Raw genomic sequence first — 15,526 nt, 5'->3', positions numbered from 1 at the left:
ATATCTCTCATCCTCCTATATAGATTTGACTCTTTTATTGAAAGAACTAACAAGCTTTGTGTATAATTAAGTGAATGTGTATAACGATGAAAAAGAACATGGTTTATATAACCAATGGAATGATTGTAAAACCTAAAAGTAGTAAAAGATGAATATTTGTAGGAAAGAATCCAAAAGAGAATGAAAGCAATTAAAATCAAAGTTTGAGTTATTAAAATTCAAGATAAAAGAAATGTGTGTTAGTGAAAGAACGAATTGAGAAGAAGAAGTTTTGGGTATGATTAAGTCAATGTGTATAACGGTGAAGAAAAACACGATTTTTATAACCAATAGAATGATTGTAAAACCCAAAGGTAGCAAAAGATGAATACTTGTAGGAAAGTATCACCTCTGATACCACTTGTTGGGCCACCTGTGGAGAGTTCTCGACCACTTGAGAGATTTCGGGGAGGAATCAAGCGAGGAGAACATTGGACGAGAAGACACCACATCCAATTCAAAACCTTAAGGTAGTAAGTTAAGGTAGTAAGTACACGGTTAAGGTAGTAAGAACACGGTTTATATAACCAATAGAATGATTGTAAAACCTAAAGTTGCAAAAGATAAATACTTGTAGGAAAGTATCAGCTCTGATACCACTTGTTGGTCCACCTGTGGAGAGCTCTCGACCACCGAGTAGATTTGGGGAGAAATAAGCGAAAGAACATATTAGAAGTAACTTACCATTAAGATAATTATGGGACAAATCAAGATAAGAAAGCTTCGTGAGAGTACCAATTTCTTTGGGAATACTTTCCGTAAGCCTTATTCCATAAAGATTGAGGTAAGCCCCATCCCATAAAGATTAAGGTGGACCAAATTGGGAAAGACACTGAGATTCAAGTTCTGTAGCTACAGCAATTTAGACTTATTATAAGGATTATTAAACAATACGGATCCGTCAATCTTTATAACACTTTCAGCATCATCACAGCTGATGCCGGTCCAATGGCAACGATATAAAATACTATGCTTACTCCACCAACCACTTTGTATTAAAGCATGTCTTTCTGAATTATTGAAGGAAGATGACACATTTGGTGGGAATATAACATAAGAGGCTGCGGTGGAAAACAAAAGCGCCACCACAATAACAAGCAAAGCAAAGTTATAATTGGCGAGAGTCAATAGTGCCATTGTTTGAATAAGAAATGTGTGGTAGTGAAAAAAATAAACTGGAAAGAAAAAGTTGTGTATGATACTATGATTGAATGTGTATAATGGTGAAGAAGGATATGGTATATATAATCAATAGAATAATTGTAAAACTTAAATATAGTAAAAGATGCATACTTACATGACATAATCAAAAGAGAAAGAAAGCCATTAAAATCAAGTTGAGTATTCAAAATCAAAGAGATGAAACAGAGTTTCTAACGTGAAGAAGAACACGGTTTATATAACCAATAGAATGATTGTAAAACCTAAAAGTAGCAAAAGATAAATACTTGTAGGAAAGTATCAGCTCTGATACCACTTGTTGGTCCACCTGTGGAGAGCTCTCGACTACCGAGGAGATTTCGGGGATAAATCAAGCGAGAGAACGTAAGATGAGAAGGCACCACATCCAACTCAGAACCTTAAGGTAGTAAGTTAATGGATCTCTCATCTTATAAACGCATTACTCTTCTTACTTTCTTTGATGTGGGTCTAACTTCATTATTATTTATCTTCTAAGTGAAGTGAAGTGAAGTGTTAAACAACTACTAAAATGAGAAAAAAGAAGATGAAGGCTTGCCTTGATTATTTTCCCTTTTTCTCAGATTCGATCCGTCCGAAGCTAGCTTTGTCGATGCCTGAGTTTCTGGCACTCTTCTTTTCTTACTCTTTTTTCATTGACTAGAAAAATTGAAACACAGCTATTACTTTCTTTTATTTTTAATTAATTATTTTACGAATTTATTTGTACTTTATGTTAGTTTCGTGTTGATATATGTTTTTAGGATTTTTATAACGTACTGATGTAATCATACAGATGCAAGGATATTGTGACAGATGGAAATACAGCTGTACTCAAAGAGACAAATTTTTTATTTTTTGTGTCATACATCACACTCACACATATCTCACACACACTAACTTAGCAAACACTAGGACTCGAACCTGGTGTGGCTTCATTTGAGGCAAATACGTTTAGTGTTTAGGAAAATGGGTAATTGGGCTTTTTTTTGGGAAATAGCTAGTTGGCTTTGTTATATTATTTTTTTATGTGAATTGGTGGGCTCATTTATATCTCTCATCCTCCTATATAGATTTGACTCTTTTATTGAAAGAACTAACAAGCTTTGTGTATAATTAAGTGAATGTGTATAACGATGAAAAAGAACATGGTTTATATAACCAATGGAATGATTGTAAAACCTAAAAGTAGTAAAAGATGAATATTTGTAGGAAAGAATCCAAAAGAGAATGAAAGCAATTAAAATCAAAGTTTGAGTGATTAAAATTCAAAATAAAAGAAATGTGTGTTAGTGAAAGAACGAATTGAGAAGAAGAAACTTTGGGTATGATTAAGTCAATATGTATAACGGTGAAGAAGAACACAGTTTATATAACTAATAAAATGATTGTAAAACCCAAAAGTAGCAAAAGATGAATACTTGTAGGAAAGTATCACCTCTGATACCACTTGTTGGGCCACCTGTGGAGAGTTCTCGACCACTTGAGAGATTTCGGGGAGGAATCAAGCGAGAGAACATTGGACGAGAAGACACCACATCCAATTCAAAACCTTAAGGTAGTAAGTTAAGGTAGTAAGAACACGGTTAAGGTAGTAAGAACACAGTTTATATAACCAATAGAATGATTTTAAAACCTAAAAGTTGCAAAAGATAAATACTTGTAGAAAAGTATCAGCTCTGATACCACTTGTTGGTCCACCTGTGGAGAGCTCTCGACCACCGAAGAGATTTTGGGGAGAAATAAAGCGAGAGAACATATTAGAAGTAACTTACCATTAAGATAATTATGGAACAAATCAACATAAGAAAGCTTCGTGAGAGTACCAATTTCTTTCGGAATACTTTTCGTAAGCCTTATTCCATAAAGATTGAGGTAAGCCCCGTCCCATAAAGATTGAGGTGGACCAAATTGGGAAAGGCACTGATATTCAAGTTCTGTAGCTACAGCAATTTAGACTTATTATAAGGATTATCAAACAATACGGATCCGTCAATCTTTATAACACTTTCAGCATCATCACAGCTGATGCCGGTTCAATGGCAATGATAAAAAATACTATGCTTACTCCACCAACCACTTTGTATTAAAGCATGTCTTTCTGAATTATTGAAGGAAGACGAAACATTTGGTGGGAATATAACATAAGAGGCTGCGGTGAAAAACAAAAGCGCCACCACAATAACAAGCAAAGCAAAGTTATAATTGGCGAGAGTCAACGGTGTCATTGTTTGAATAAGAAATGTGTGCTAGTGAAAAAAAAAACAAATTGGGAAGAAAAAGTTGTGTATGATACTATGATTGAATGTGTATAATGGTGAAGAAGGATATGGTATATATAATCAATAGAATTATTATAAAACTTAAAAATAGTAAAAGATGCATACTTACATGACATAATCCAAAAGAGAAAGAAAGCCATTAAAATCAAGTTGAGTATTCAAAATCAAAGAGATGGAACAGACTTTATAACGTGAAGAAGAACACGGTTTATATAACCAATAGAATGATTGTAAAACCTAAAAGTAGCAAAAGATAAATACTTGTAGGAAAGTATCAGCTCTGATACCACTTGTTGGTCCACCTGTGAAGAGCTCTCGACCACCGAGGAGATTTTGGAGATAAATCAAGCGAGAGAAAATAAGATGAGAAGGCACCAAATCCAACTCAGAACCTTAAGGTAGTAAGTTAATGGATCTTTCATCTTATAAACTCCTTACTCTTTCTTGCTTTCTTTGATGTGGGTCTAACTTCATTATTATTTATCTTCTAAGTGAAGTGAAGTGTTAAACAACTACTCAAATGAGAAAAAAGAAGACGAAGGCTTGCCTTTGATTATTTTCCCTTTTTCTCATATTCGATCCGTCCGAAGCTAGTTTTGTCGATGCATGAGTTTCTGGCACTCTTCTTTTCTTATTTTTTTTTCATTGACTAGAGAAATTGAAACACAGCTATTACTTTCTTTTATTTTTTAATTAATTATTTTACGAATTTATTTGTACTTTATGTTAGTTTTGTGTTGATATATGTTATTAGGATTTTTATAACGTACTGATGTAATCATACAGATGCAAGGATATTGTGACAGATGGGAATACAGCTGTACTCAAAGAGACAAATTTTTTATTTTTTGTGTCATACATCACACTCACATATATCTCACATACACTAACCTAGCAAACACTAGGACTCGAACCTGGTGTGGCTTCATTTGAGGCAAATACGTTTAGAGGTTAGGAAAGTGGGCAATTGGGCTTTTTTTTTTGGGAAATAGCTAGTTGGCTTCGTTATATTATTTTTTTATGTGAATATTAGTGGGCTCATTTATATCCCTCTTCCTCCTATATAGATTTGGCTCTTTTATTGAAAGAACGAACAAGCTTTGTGTATGTTAAGTGAATGTGTATAACGATGAAAAAGAATACGGTTTATATAACCAATGGAATGATTGTAAAACCTAAAAGTAGTAAAAGATGAATATTTGTAGGAAAGAATCCAAAAGAGAATGAAAGCAATTAAAATCAAAGTTTGAGTGATTAAAATTCAAAATAAAAGAAATGTGTGTTAGTGAAAGAACGAATTGAGAAGAAGAAACTTTGGGTATGATTAAGTCAATATGTATAACGGTGAAGAAGAACACAGTTTATATAACTAATAAAATGATTGTAAAACCCAAAAGTAGCAAAAGATGAATACTTGTAGGAAAGTATCACCTCTGATACCACTTGTTGGGCCACCTGTGGAGAGTTCTCGACCACTTGAGAGATTTCGGGGAGGAATCAAGCGAGAGAACATTGGACGAGAAGACACCACATCCAATTCAAAACCTTAAGGTAGTAAGTTAAGGTAGTAAGAACACGGTTAAGGTAGTAAGAACACGGTTTATATAACCAATAGAATGATTGTAAAACCTAAAAGTTGCAAAAGATAAATACTTGTAGGAAAGTATCAGCTCTGATACCACTTGTTGGTCCACCTGTGGAGAGCTCTCGACCACCGAGGAGATTTTGGGGAGAAATAAAGCGAAAGAACATATTAGAAGTAACTTACCATTAAGATAATTATGGGACAAATCAAGATAAGAAAGCTTCGTGAGAGTACCAATTTCTTTGGGAATACTTTCCGTAAGCCCTATTCCATAAAGATTGAGGTAAGCCCCATCCCATAAAGATTAAGGTGGACCAAATTGGGAAAGACACTGAGATTCAAGTTCTGTAGCTACAGCAATTTAGACTTATTATAAGGATTATTAAACAATACGGATCCGTCAATCTTTATAACACTTTCAGCATCATCACAGCTGATGCCGGTCCAATGGCAATGATATAAAATACTATGCTTACTCCACCAACCACTTTGTATTAAAGCATGTCTTTCTGAATTATTGAAGAAAGACGAAACATTTGGTGGGAATATAACATAAGAGGCTGCGGTGGAAAACAAAAGCGCCACCACAATAACAAGCAAATGAAAATTATAATTGCCGAGAGTCAACAATGTCATTGTTTGAATAAGAAATGTGTGATAGTAAAAAAAAATAAATTGGGAAGAAAAAGTTGTGTATGATACTATGATTGAATGTGTATAATAGTGAAGAAGGATATGGTATATAATCAATAGAATGATTATAAAACTTAAAAATAGTAAAAGATGCATACTTACATGACATAATCCAAAAGAGAAAGAAAGCCATTAAAATCAAGTTGAGTATTCAAAATCAAAGAGATGGAACAGACTTTATAACGTGAAGAAGAACACAGTTTATATAACCAATAGAATGATTGTAAAACCTAAAAGTAGCAAAAGATAAATACTTGTAGGAAAGTATCAGCTCTGATACCACTTGTTGGTCCACCTGTGAAGAGCTCTCGACCACCGAGGAGATTTTGGGAATAAATCAAGCGAGAGAACATAAGATGAGAAGGCACCAAATCCAACTCAGAACCTTAAGGTAGTAAGTTAATGGATCTTTCATCTTATAAACTCCTTACTCTTTCTTGCTTTCTTTGATGTGGGTCTAACTTCATTATTATTTATCTTCTAAGTGAAGTGAAGTGTTAAACAACTACTCAAATGAGAAAAAAGAAGACGAAGGCTTGCCTTTGATTATTTTCCCTTTTTCTCATATTCGATCCGTCCGAAGCTAGCTTTGTCGATGCCTGAGTTTCTGGCACTCTTCTTTTCTTATTTTTTTTCATTGACTAGAGAAATTGAAACACAGCTATTACTTTCTTTTATTTTTAATTAATTATTTTACGAATTTATTTGTACTTTATGTTAGTTTTGTGTTGATATATGTTTTTAGGATTTTTATAACGTACTGATGTAATCATACAGATGCAAGGATATTGTGACAGATGGGAATACAGCTGTACTCAAAGAGACAATTTTTTTATTTTTTGTATCATACATCACACTCACATATATCTCACATACACTAACCTAGCAAACACTAGGACTCGAACCAGGTGTGGCTTCATTTGAGGCAAATACGTTTAGAGGTTAGGAAAGTGGGCAATTGGGCTTTTTTTTTTGGGAAATAGCTAGTAGGCTTCGTTATATTATTTTTTTATGTGAATATTAGTGGGCTCATTTATATCCCTCTTCCTCCTATATAGATTTGGCTCTTTTATTGAAAGAACGAACAAGCTTTGTGTATGATTAAGTGAATGTGTATAACGATGAAAAAGAATACGGTTTAAATAACCAATGGAATGATTGTAAAACCTAAAAGTAGTAAAAGATGAATATTTGTAGGAAAGAATCCAAAAGAGAATGAAAGCAATTAAAATCAAAGTTTGAGTGATTAAAATTCAAAATAAAAGAAATGTGTGTTAGTGAAAGAACGAATTGAGAAGAAGAAACTTTGGGTATGATTAAGTCAATGTGTATAACGGTGAAGAAGAACACGGTTTATATAACCAATAAAATGATTGTAAAACCCAAAAGTAGCAAAAGATGAATACTTGTAGGAAAGTATCACCTCTGATACCACTTGTTGGGCCACCTGTGGAGAGTTCTCGACCACTTGAGAGATTTCGGGGAGGAATCAAGCGAGAGAACATTGGACGAGAAGACACCACATCCAATTCAAAACCTTAAGGTAGTAAGTTAAGGTAGTAAGAACACGGTTAAGGTAGTAAGAACACGGTTTATATAACCAATAGAATGATTGTAAAACCTAAAAGTTGCAAAAGATAAATACTTGTAGGAAAGTATCAGCTCTGATACCACTTGTTGGTCCACCTGTGGAGAGCTCTCGACCACCGAGGAGATTTTGGGGAGAAATAAAGCGAAAGAACATATTAGAAGTAACTTACCATTAAGATAATTATGGGACAAATCAAGATAAGAAAGCTTCGTGAGAGTACCAATTTCTTTGGGAATACTTTCCGTAAGCCCTATTCCATAAAGATTGAGGTAAGCCCCATCCCATAAAGATTAAGGTGGACCAAATTGGGAAAGACACTGAGATTCAAGTTCTGTAGCTACAGCAATTTAGACTTATTATAAGGATTATTAAACAATACGGATCCGTCAATCTTTATAACACTTTCAGCATCATCACAGCTGATGCCGGTCCAATGGCAACGATATAAAATACTATGCTTACTCCACCAACCACTTTGTATTAAAGCATGTCTTTCTGAATTATTGAAGGAAGATGACACATTTGGTGGGAATATAACATAAGAGGCTGCGGTGGAAAACAAAAGCGCCACCACAATAACAAGCAAAGCAAAGTTATAATTGGCGAGAGTCAATAGTGCCATTGTTTGAATAAGAAATGTGTGGTAGTGAAAAAAATAAACTGGAAAGAAAAAGTTGTGTATGATACTATGATTGAATGTGTATAATGGTGAAGAAGGATATGGTATATATAATCAATAGAATAATTGTAAAACTTAAATATAGTAAAAGATGCATACTTACATGACATAATCAAAAAGAGAAAGAAAGCCATTAAAATCAAGTTGAGTATTCAAAATCAAAGAGATGAAACAGAGTTTCTAACGTGAAGAAGAACACGGTTTATATAACCAATAGAATGATTGTAAAACCTAAAAGTAGCAAAAGATAAATACTTGTAGGAAAGTATCAGCTCTGATACCACTTGTTGGTCCACCTGTGGAGAGCTCTCGACTACCGAGGAGATTTCGGGGATAAATCAAGCGAGAGAACGTAAGATGAGAAGGCACCACATCCAACTCAGAACCTTAAGGTAGTAAGTTAATGGATCTCTCATCTTATAAACGCATTACTCTTTCTTACTTTCTTTGATGTGGGTCTAACTTCATTATTATTTATCTTCTAAGTGAAGTGAAGTGAAGTGTTAAACAACTACTAAAATGAGAAAAAAGAAGATGAAGGCTTGCCTTTGATTATTTTCCCTTTTTCTCAGATTCGATCCGTCCGAAGCTAGCTTTGTCGATGCCTGAGTTTCTGGCACTCTTCTTTTCTTACTCTTTTTTCATTGACTAGAAAAATTGAAACACAGCTATTACTTTCTTTTATTTTTAATTAATTATTTTACGAATTTATTTGTACTTTATGTTAGTTTCGTGTTGATATATGTTTTTAGGATTTTTATAACGTACTGATGTAATCATACAGATGCAAGGATATTGTGACAGATGGAAATACAGCTGTACTCAAAGAGACAAATTTTTATTTTTTGTGTCATACATCACACTCACACATATCTCACACACACTAACTTAGCAAACACTAGGACTCGAACCTGGTGTGGCTTCATTTGAGGCAAATACGTTTAGTGTTTAGGAAAATGGGTAATTGGGCTTTTTTTTGGGAAATAGCTAGTTGGCTTTGTTATATTATTTTTTTATGTGAATATTGGTGGGCTCATTTATATCTCTCATCCTCCTATATAGATTTGACTCTTTTATTGAAAGAACTAACAAGCTTTGTGTATAATTAAGTGAATGTGTATAACGATGAAAAAGAACATGGTTTATATAACCAATGGAATGATTGTAAAACCTAAAAGTAGTAAAAGATGAATATTTGTAGGAAAGAATCCAAAAGAGAATGAAAGCAATTAAAATCAAAGTTTGAGTTATTAAAATTCAAGATAAAAGAAATGTGTGTTAGTGAAAGAACGAATTGAGAAGAAGAAGTTTTGGGTATGATTAAGTCAATGTGTATAACGGTGAAGAAGAACACGATTTTTATAACCAATAGAATGATTGTAAAACCCAAAGGTAGCAAAAGATGAATACTTGTAGGAAAGTATCACCTCTGATACCACTTGTTGGGCCACCTGTGGAGAGTTCTCGACCACTGGGGAGATTTCGGGGAGGAATCAAGCGAGAGAACATAGGACGAGAAGACACCACATCTAAGTCAAAACCTTAAGGTAGTAAGTTAAGGTAGTAAGAACACGGTTAAGGTAGTAAGAACACGGTTTATATAACCAATAGAATGATTTTAAAACCTAAAACTTGCAAAAGATAAATACTTGTAGAAAAGTATCAGCTCTGATACCACTTGTTGGTCCACCTGTGGAGAGCTCTCAACCACCGAAGAGATTTTGGGGAGAAATAAAGCGAGAGAACATATTAGAAGTAACTTACCATTAAGATAATTATGGAACAAATCAACATAAGAAAGCTTCGTGAGAGTACCAATTTCTTTCGGAATACTTTTCGTAAGCCTTATTCCATAAAAACTGAGGTAAGCCCCGTCCCATAAATATTGAGGTGGACCAAATTGGGAAAGGCACTGATATTCAAGTTCTGTAGCTACAGCAATTTAGACTTATTATAAGGATTATCAAACAATACGGATCCGTCAATCTTTATAACACTTTCAGCATCATCACAGCTGATGCCGGTTCAATGGCAATGATATAAAATACTATGCTTACTCCACCAACCACTTTGTATTAAAGCATGTCTTTCTGAATTATTGAAGGAAGACGAAACATTTGGTGGGAATATAACATAAGAGGCTGCGGTGAAAAACAAAAGCGCCACCACAATAACAAGCAAAGCAAAGTTATAATTGGCGAGAGTCAACGGTGTCATTGTTTGAATAAGAAATGTGTGCTAGTGAAAAAAAAAACAAATTAGGAAGAAAAAGTTGTGTATGATACTATGATTGAATGTGTATAATGGTGAAGAAGGATATGGTATATATAATCAATAGAATGATTATAAAACTTAAAAATAGTAAAAGATGCATACTTACATGACATAATCCAAAAGAGAAAGAAAGCCATTAAAATCAAGTTGAGTATTCAAAATCAAAGAGATGGAACAGACTTTATAACGTGAAGAAGAACACAGTTTATATAACCAATAGAATGATTGTAAAACCTAAAAGTAGCAAAAGATAAATACTTGTAGGAAAGTATCAGCTCTGATACCACTTGTTGGTCCACCTGTGAAGAGCTCTCGACCACCGAGGAGATTTTGGGGATAAATCAAGCGAGAGAACATAAGATGAGAAGGCACCAAATCCAACTCAGAACCTTAAGGTAGTAAGTTAATGGATCTTTCATCTTATAAACTCCTTACTCTTTCTTGCTTTCTTTGATGTGGGTCTAACTTCATTATTATTTATCTTCTAAGTGAAGTGAAGTGTTAAACAACTACTCAAATGAGAAAAAAGAAGACGAAGGCTTGCCTTTGATTATTTTCCCTTTTTCTCATATTCGATATGTCCGAAGCTAGCTTTGTCGATGCCTGAGTTTCTGGCACTCTTCTTTTCTTATTTTTTTTCATTGACTAGAGAAATTGAAACACAGCTATTACTTTCTTTTATTTTTAATTAATTATTTTACGAATTTATTTGTACTTTATGTTAGTTTTGTGTTGATATATGTTTTTAGGATTTTTATAACGTACTGATGTAATCATACAAATGCAAGGATATTGTGACAGATGGGAATACAGCTGTACTCAAAGAGACAAATTTTTTATTTTTTGTGTCATACATCACACTCACATATATCTCACATACACTAACCTAGCAAACACTAGGACTCGAACCTGGTGTGGCTTCATTTGAGGCAAATACGTTTAGAGGTTAGGAAAGTGGGCAATTGAGCTTTTTTTTTTGGGAAATAGCTAGTTGGCTTCGTTATATTATTTTTTTATGTGAATATTAGTGGGCTCATTTATATCCCTCTTCCTCCTATATAGATTTGGCTCTTTTATTGAAAGAACGAACAAGCTTTGTGTATGTTAAGTGAATGTGTATAACGATGAAAAAGAATACGGTTTATATAACCAATGGAATGATTGTAAAATCTAAAAGTAGTAAAAGATGAATATTTGTAGGAAAGAATCCAAAAGAGAATGAAAGCAATTAAAATCAAAGTTTGAGTGATTAAAATTCAAAATAAAAGAAATGTGTGTTAGTGAAAGAACGAATTGAGAAAAAGAAACTTTGGGTATGATTAAGTCAATGTGTATAACAGTGAAGAAGAACACGGTTTATATAACCAATAAAATGATTGTAAAACCCAAAAGTAGCAAAAGATGAATACTTGTAGGAAAGTATCACCTCTGATACCACTTGTTGGGCCACCTGTGGAGAGTTCTCGACCACTGGAGAGATTTCGGGGAGGAATCAAGCGAGAGAACATTGGACGAGAAGACACCACATCCAATTCAAAACCTTAAGGTAGTAAGTTAAGGTAGTAAGAACACGGTTAAGGTAGTAAGAACACGGTTTATATAACCAATAGAATGATTGTAAAACCAAAAAGTTGCAAAAGATAAATACTTGTAGGAAAGTATCAGCTCTGATACCACTTGTTGGTCCACCTGTGGAGAGCTCTCGACCACTGAGGAGATTTTGGGGAGAAATAAAGCGAAAGAACATATTAGAAGTAACTTACCATTAAGATAATTATGGGACAAATCAAGATAAGAAAGCTTCGTGAGAGTACCAATTTCTTTGGGAATACTTTCCGTAAGCCCTATTCCATAAAGATTGAGGTAAGCCCCATCCCATAAAGATTAAGGTGGACCAAATTGGGAAAGACATTGAGATTCAAGTTCTGTAGCTACAACAATTTAGACTTATTTTAAGGATTATTAAACAATACGGATCCGTCAATCTTTATAACACTTTCAGCATCATCACAGCTGATGCCGGTCCAATGGCAATGATATAAAATACTATGCTTACTCCACCAACCACTTGGTATTAAAGCATCTCTTTCTGAATTATTGAAGAAAGACGAAACAATTGGTGGGAATATAACATAAGAGGCTGCGGTGGAAAACAAAAGCGCCACCACAATAACAAGCAAATGAAAATTATAATTGCCGAGAGTCAACAATGTCATTGTTTGAATAAGAAATGTATGATAGTAAAAAAAAATAAATTGGGAAGAAAAAGTTGTGTATGATACTATGATTGAATGTGTATAATAGTGAAGAAGGATATGGTATATATAATCAATAGAATGATTATAAAACTTAAAAATAGTAAAAGATGCATACTTACATGACATAATCCAAAAGAGAAAGAAAGCCATTAAAATCAAGTTGAGTATTCAAAATCAAAGAGATGGAACAGACTTTATAACGTGAAGAAGAACACAGTTTATATAACCAATAGAATGATTGTAAAACCTAAAAGTAGCAAAAGATAAATACTTGTAGGAAAGTATCAGCTCTGATACCACTTGTTGGTCCACCTGTGAAGAGCTCTCGACCACCGAGGAGATTTTGGGGATAAATCAAGCGAGAGAACATAAGATGAGAAGGCACCAAATCCAACTCAGAACCTTAAGGTAGTAAGTTAATGGATCTTTCATCTTATAAACTCCTTACTCTTTCTTGCTTTCTTTGATGTGGGTCTAACTTCATTATTATTTATCTTCTAAGTGAAGTGAAGTGTTAAACAACTACTCAAATGAGAAAAAAGAAGACGAAGGCTTGCCTTTGATTATTTTCCCTTTTTCTCATATTCGATCCGTCCGAAGCTAGCTTTGTCAATGCCTGAGTTTCTGGCACTCTTCTTTTCTTATTTTTTTTCATTGACTAGAGAAATTGAAACACAGCTATTACTTTCTTTTATTTTTAATTAATTATTTTACGAATTTATTTGTACTTTATGTTAGTTTTGTGTTGATATATGTTTTTAGGATTTTTATAACGTACTGATGTAATCATACAGATGCAAGGATATTGTGACAGATGGGAATACAGCTGTACTCAAAGAGACAAATTTTTTCTTTTTTGTGTCATACATCACACTCACATATATCTCACATACACTAACCTAGCAAACACTAGGACTCGAACCAGGTGTGGCTTCATTTGAGGCAAATACGTTTAGAGGTTAGGAAAGTGGGCAATTGGGCTTTTTTTTTTGGGAAATAGCTAATAGGCTTCGTTATATTATTTTTTTATGTGAATATTAGTGGGCTCATTTATATCCCTCTTCCTCCTATATAGATTTGGCTCTTTTATTGAAAGAACGAACAAGCTTTGTGTATGATTAAGTGAATGTGTATAACGATGAAAAAGAATACGGTTTATATAACCAATGGAATGATTGTAAAACCTAAAAGTAGTAAAAGATGAATATTTGTAGGAAAGAATCCAAAAGAGAATGAAAGCAATTAAAATCAAAGTTTGAGTGATTAAAATTCAAAATAAAAGAAATGTGTGTTAGTGAAAGAACGAATTGAGAAGAAGAAACTTTGGGTATGATTAAGTCAATGTGTATAACGGTGAAGAAGAACACGGTTTATATAACCAATAAAATGATTGTAAAACCCAAAAGTAGCAAAAGATGAATACTTGTAGGAAAGTATCACCTCTGATACCACTTGTTGGGCCACCTGTGGAGAGTTCTCGACCACTTGAGAGATTTTGGGGAGGAATCAAGCGAGAGAACATTGGACGAGAAGACACCACATCCAATTCAAAACCTTAAGGTAGTAAGTTAAGGTAGTAAGAACACGGTTAAGGTAGTAAGAACACGGTTTATATAACCAATAGAATGATTGTAAAACCTAAAAGTTGCAAAAGATAAATACTTGTAGGAAAGTATCAGCTCTGATACCACTTGTTGGTCCACCTGTGGAGAGCTCTCGACCACCGAGGAGATTTTGGGGAGAAATAAAGCGAAAGAACATATTAGAAGTAACTTACCATTAAGATAATTATGGGACAAATCAAGATAAGAAAGCTTCGTGAGAGTACCAATTTCTTTGGGAATACTTTCCGTAAGCCCTATTCCATAAAGATTGAGGTAAGCCCCATCCCATAAAGATTAAGGTGGACCAAATTGGGAAAGACACTGAGATTCAAGTTCTGTAGCTACAGCAATTTAGACTTATTATAAGGATTATTAAACAATACGGATCCGTCAATCTTTATAACACTTTCAGCATCATCACAGCTGATGCCGGTCCAATGGCAATGATATAAAATACTATGCTTACTCCACCAACCACTTTGTATTAAAGCATGTCTTTCTAAATTATTGAAGAAAGACGAAACATTTGGTGGGAATATAACATAAGAGGCTGCGGTGGAAAACAAAAGCGCCACCTCAATAACAAGCAAATGAAAATTATAATTGCCGAGAGTCAACAATGTCATTGTTTGAATAAGAAATGTGTGATAGTAAAAAAAAATAAATTGGGAAGAAAAAGTTGTGTATGATACTATGATTGAATGTGTATAATAGTGAAGAAGGATATGGTATATATAATCAATAGAATGATTATGAAACTTAAAAATAGTAAAAGATGCATACTTACATGACATAATCCAAAAGAGAAAGAAAGCCATTAAAATCAAGTTGAGTATTCAAAATCAAAGAGATGGAACAGAGTTTATAACATGAAAAAGAACACGGTTTATATAACCAATAGAATGATTGTAAAACCTAAAAGTAACAAAAGATAAATACTTGTAGGAAAGTATCAGCTCTGATACCGCTTGTTGGTTCACCTGTGAAGAGCTCTCGACCACCGAGGAGATTTTGGGGATAAATCAAGCGAGAGAACATAAGATAAGAAGGCACCAAATCCAACTCAGAACCTTAAGGTAGTAAGTTAATGGATCTCTCATCTTATAAACTCCTTACTCTTTCTTGCTTTCTTTGATGTGGGTCTAACTTCATTATTATTTATCTTCTAAGTGAAGTGAAGTGTTAAACAACTACTCAAATGAGAAAAAAGAAGACGAATGCTTGCCTTTGATTATTTTCCCTTTTTCTCATATTCGATCCGTCCGAAGCTAGCTTTGTCGATGCCTGAGTTTCTGGCACTCTTCTTTGCTTACACTTTCTTCATTTACTAGAGAAATTGAAA

Source organism: Arachis stenosperma, chromosome 2 (assembly GCF_014773155.1).
Source record: "Arachis stenosperma cultivar V10309 chromosome 2, arast.V10309.gnm1.PFL2, whole genome shotgun sequence".
Taxonomy (NCBI): Eukaryota; Viridiplantae; Streptophyta; class Magnoliopsida; order Fabales; family Fabaceae; genus Arachis; species Arachis stenosperma.
Note: the sequence above shows the minus strand (reverse complement) of the source record.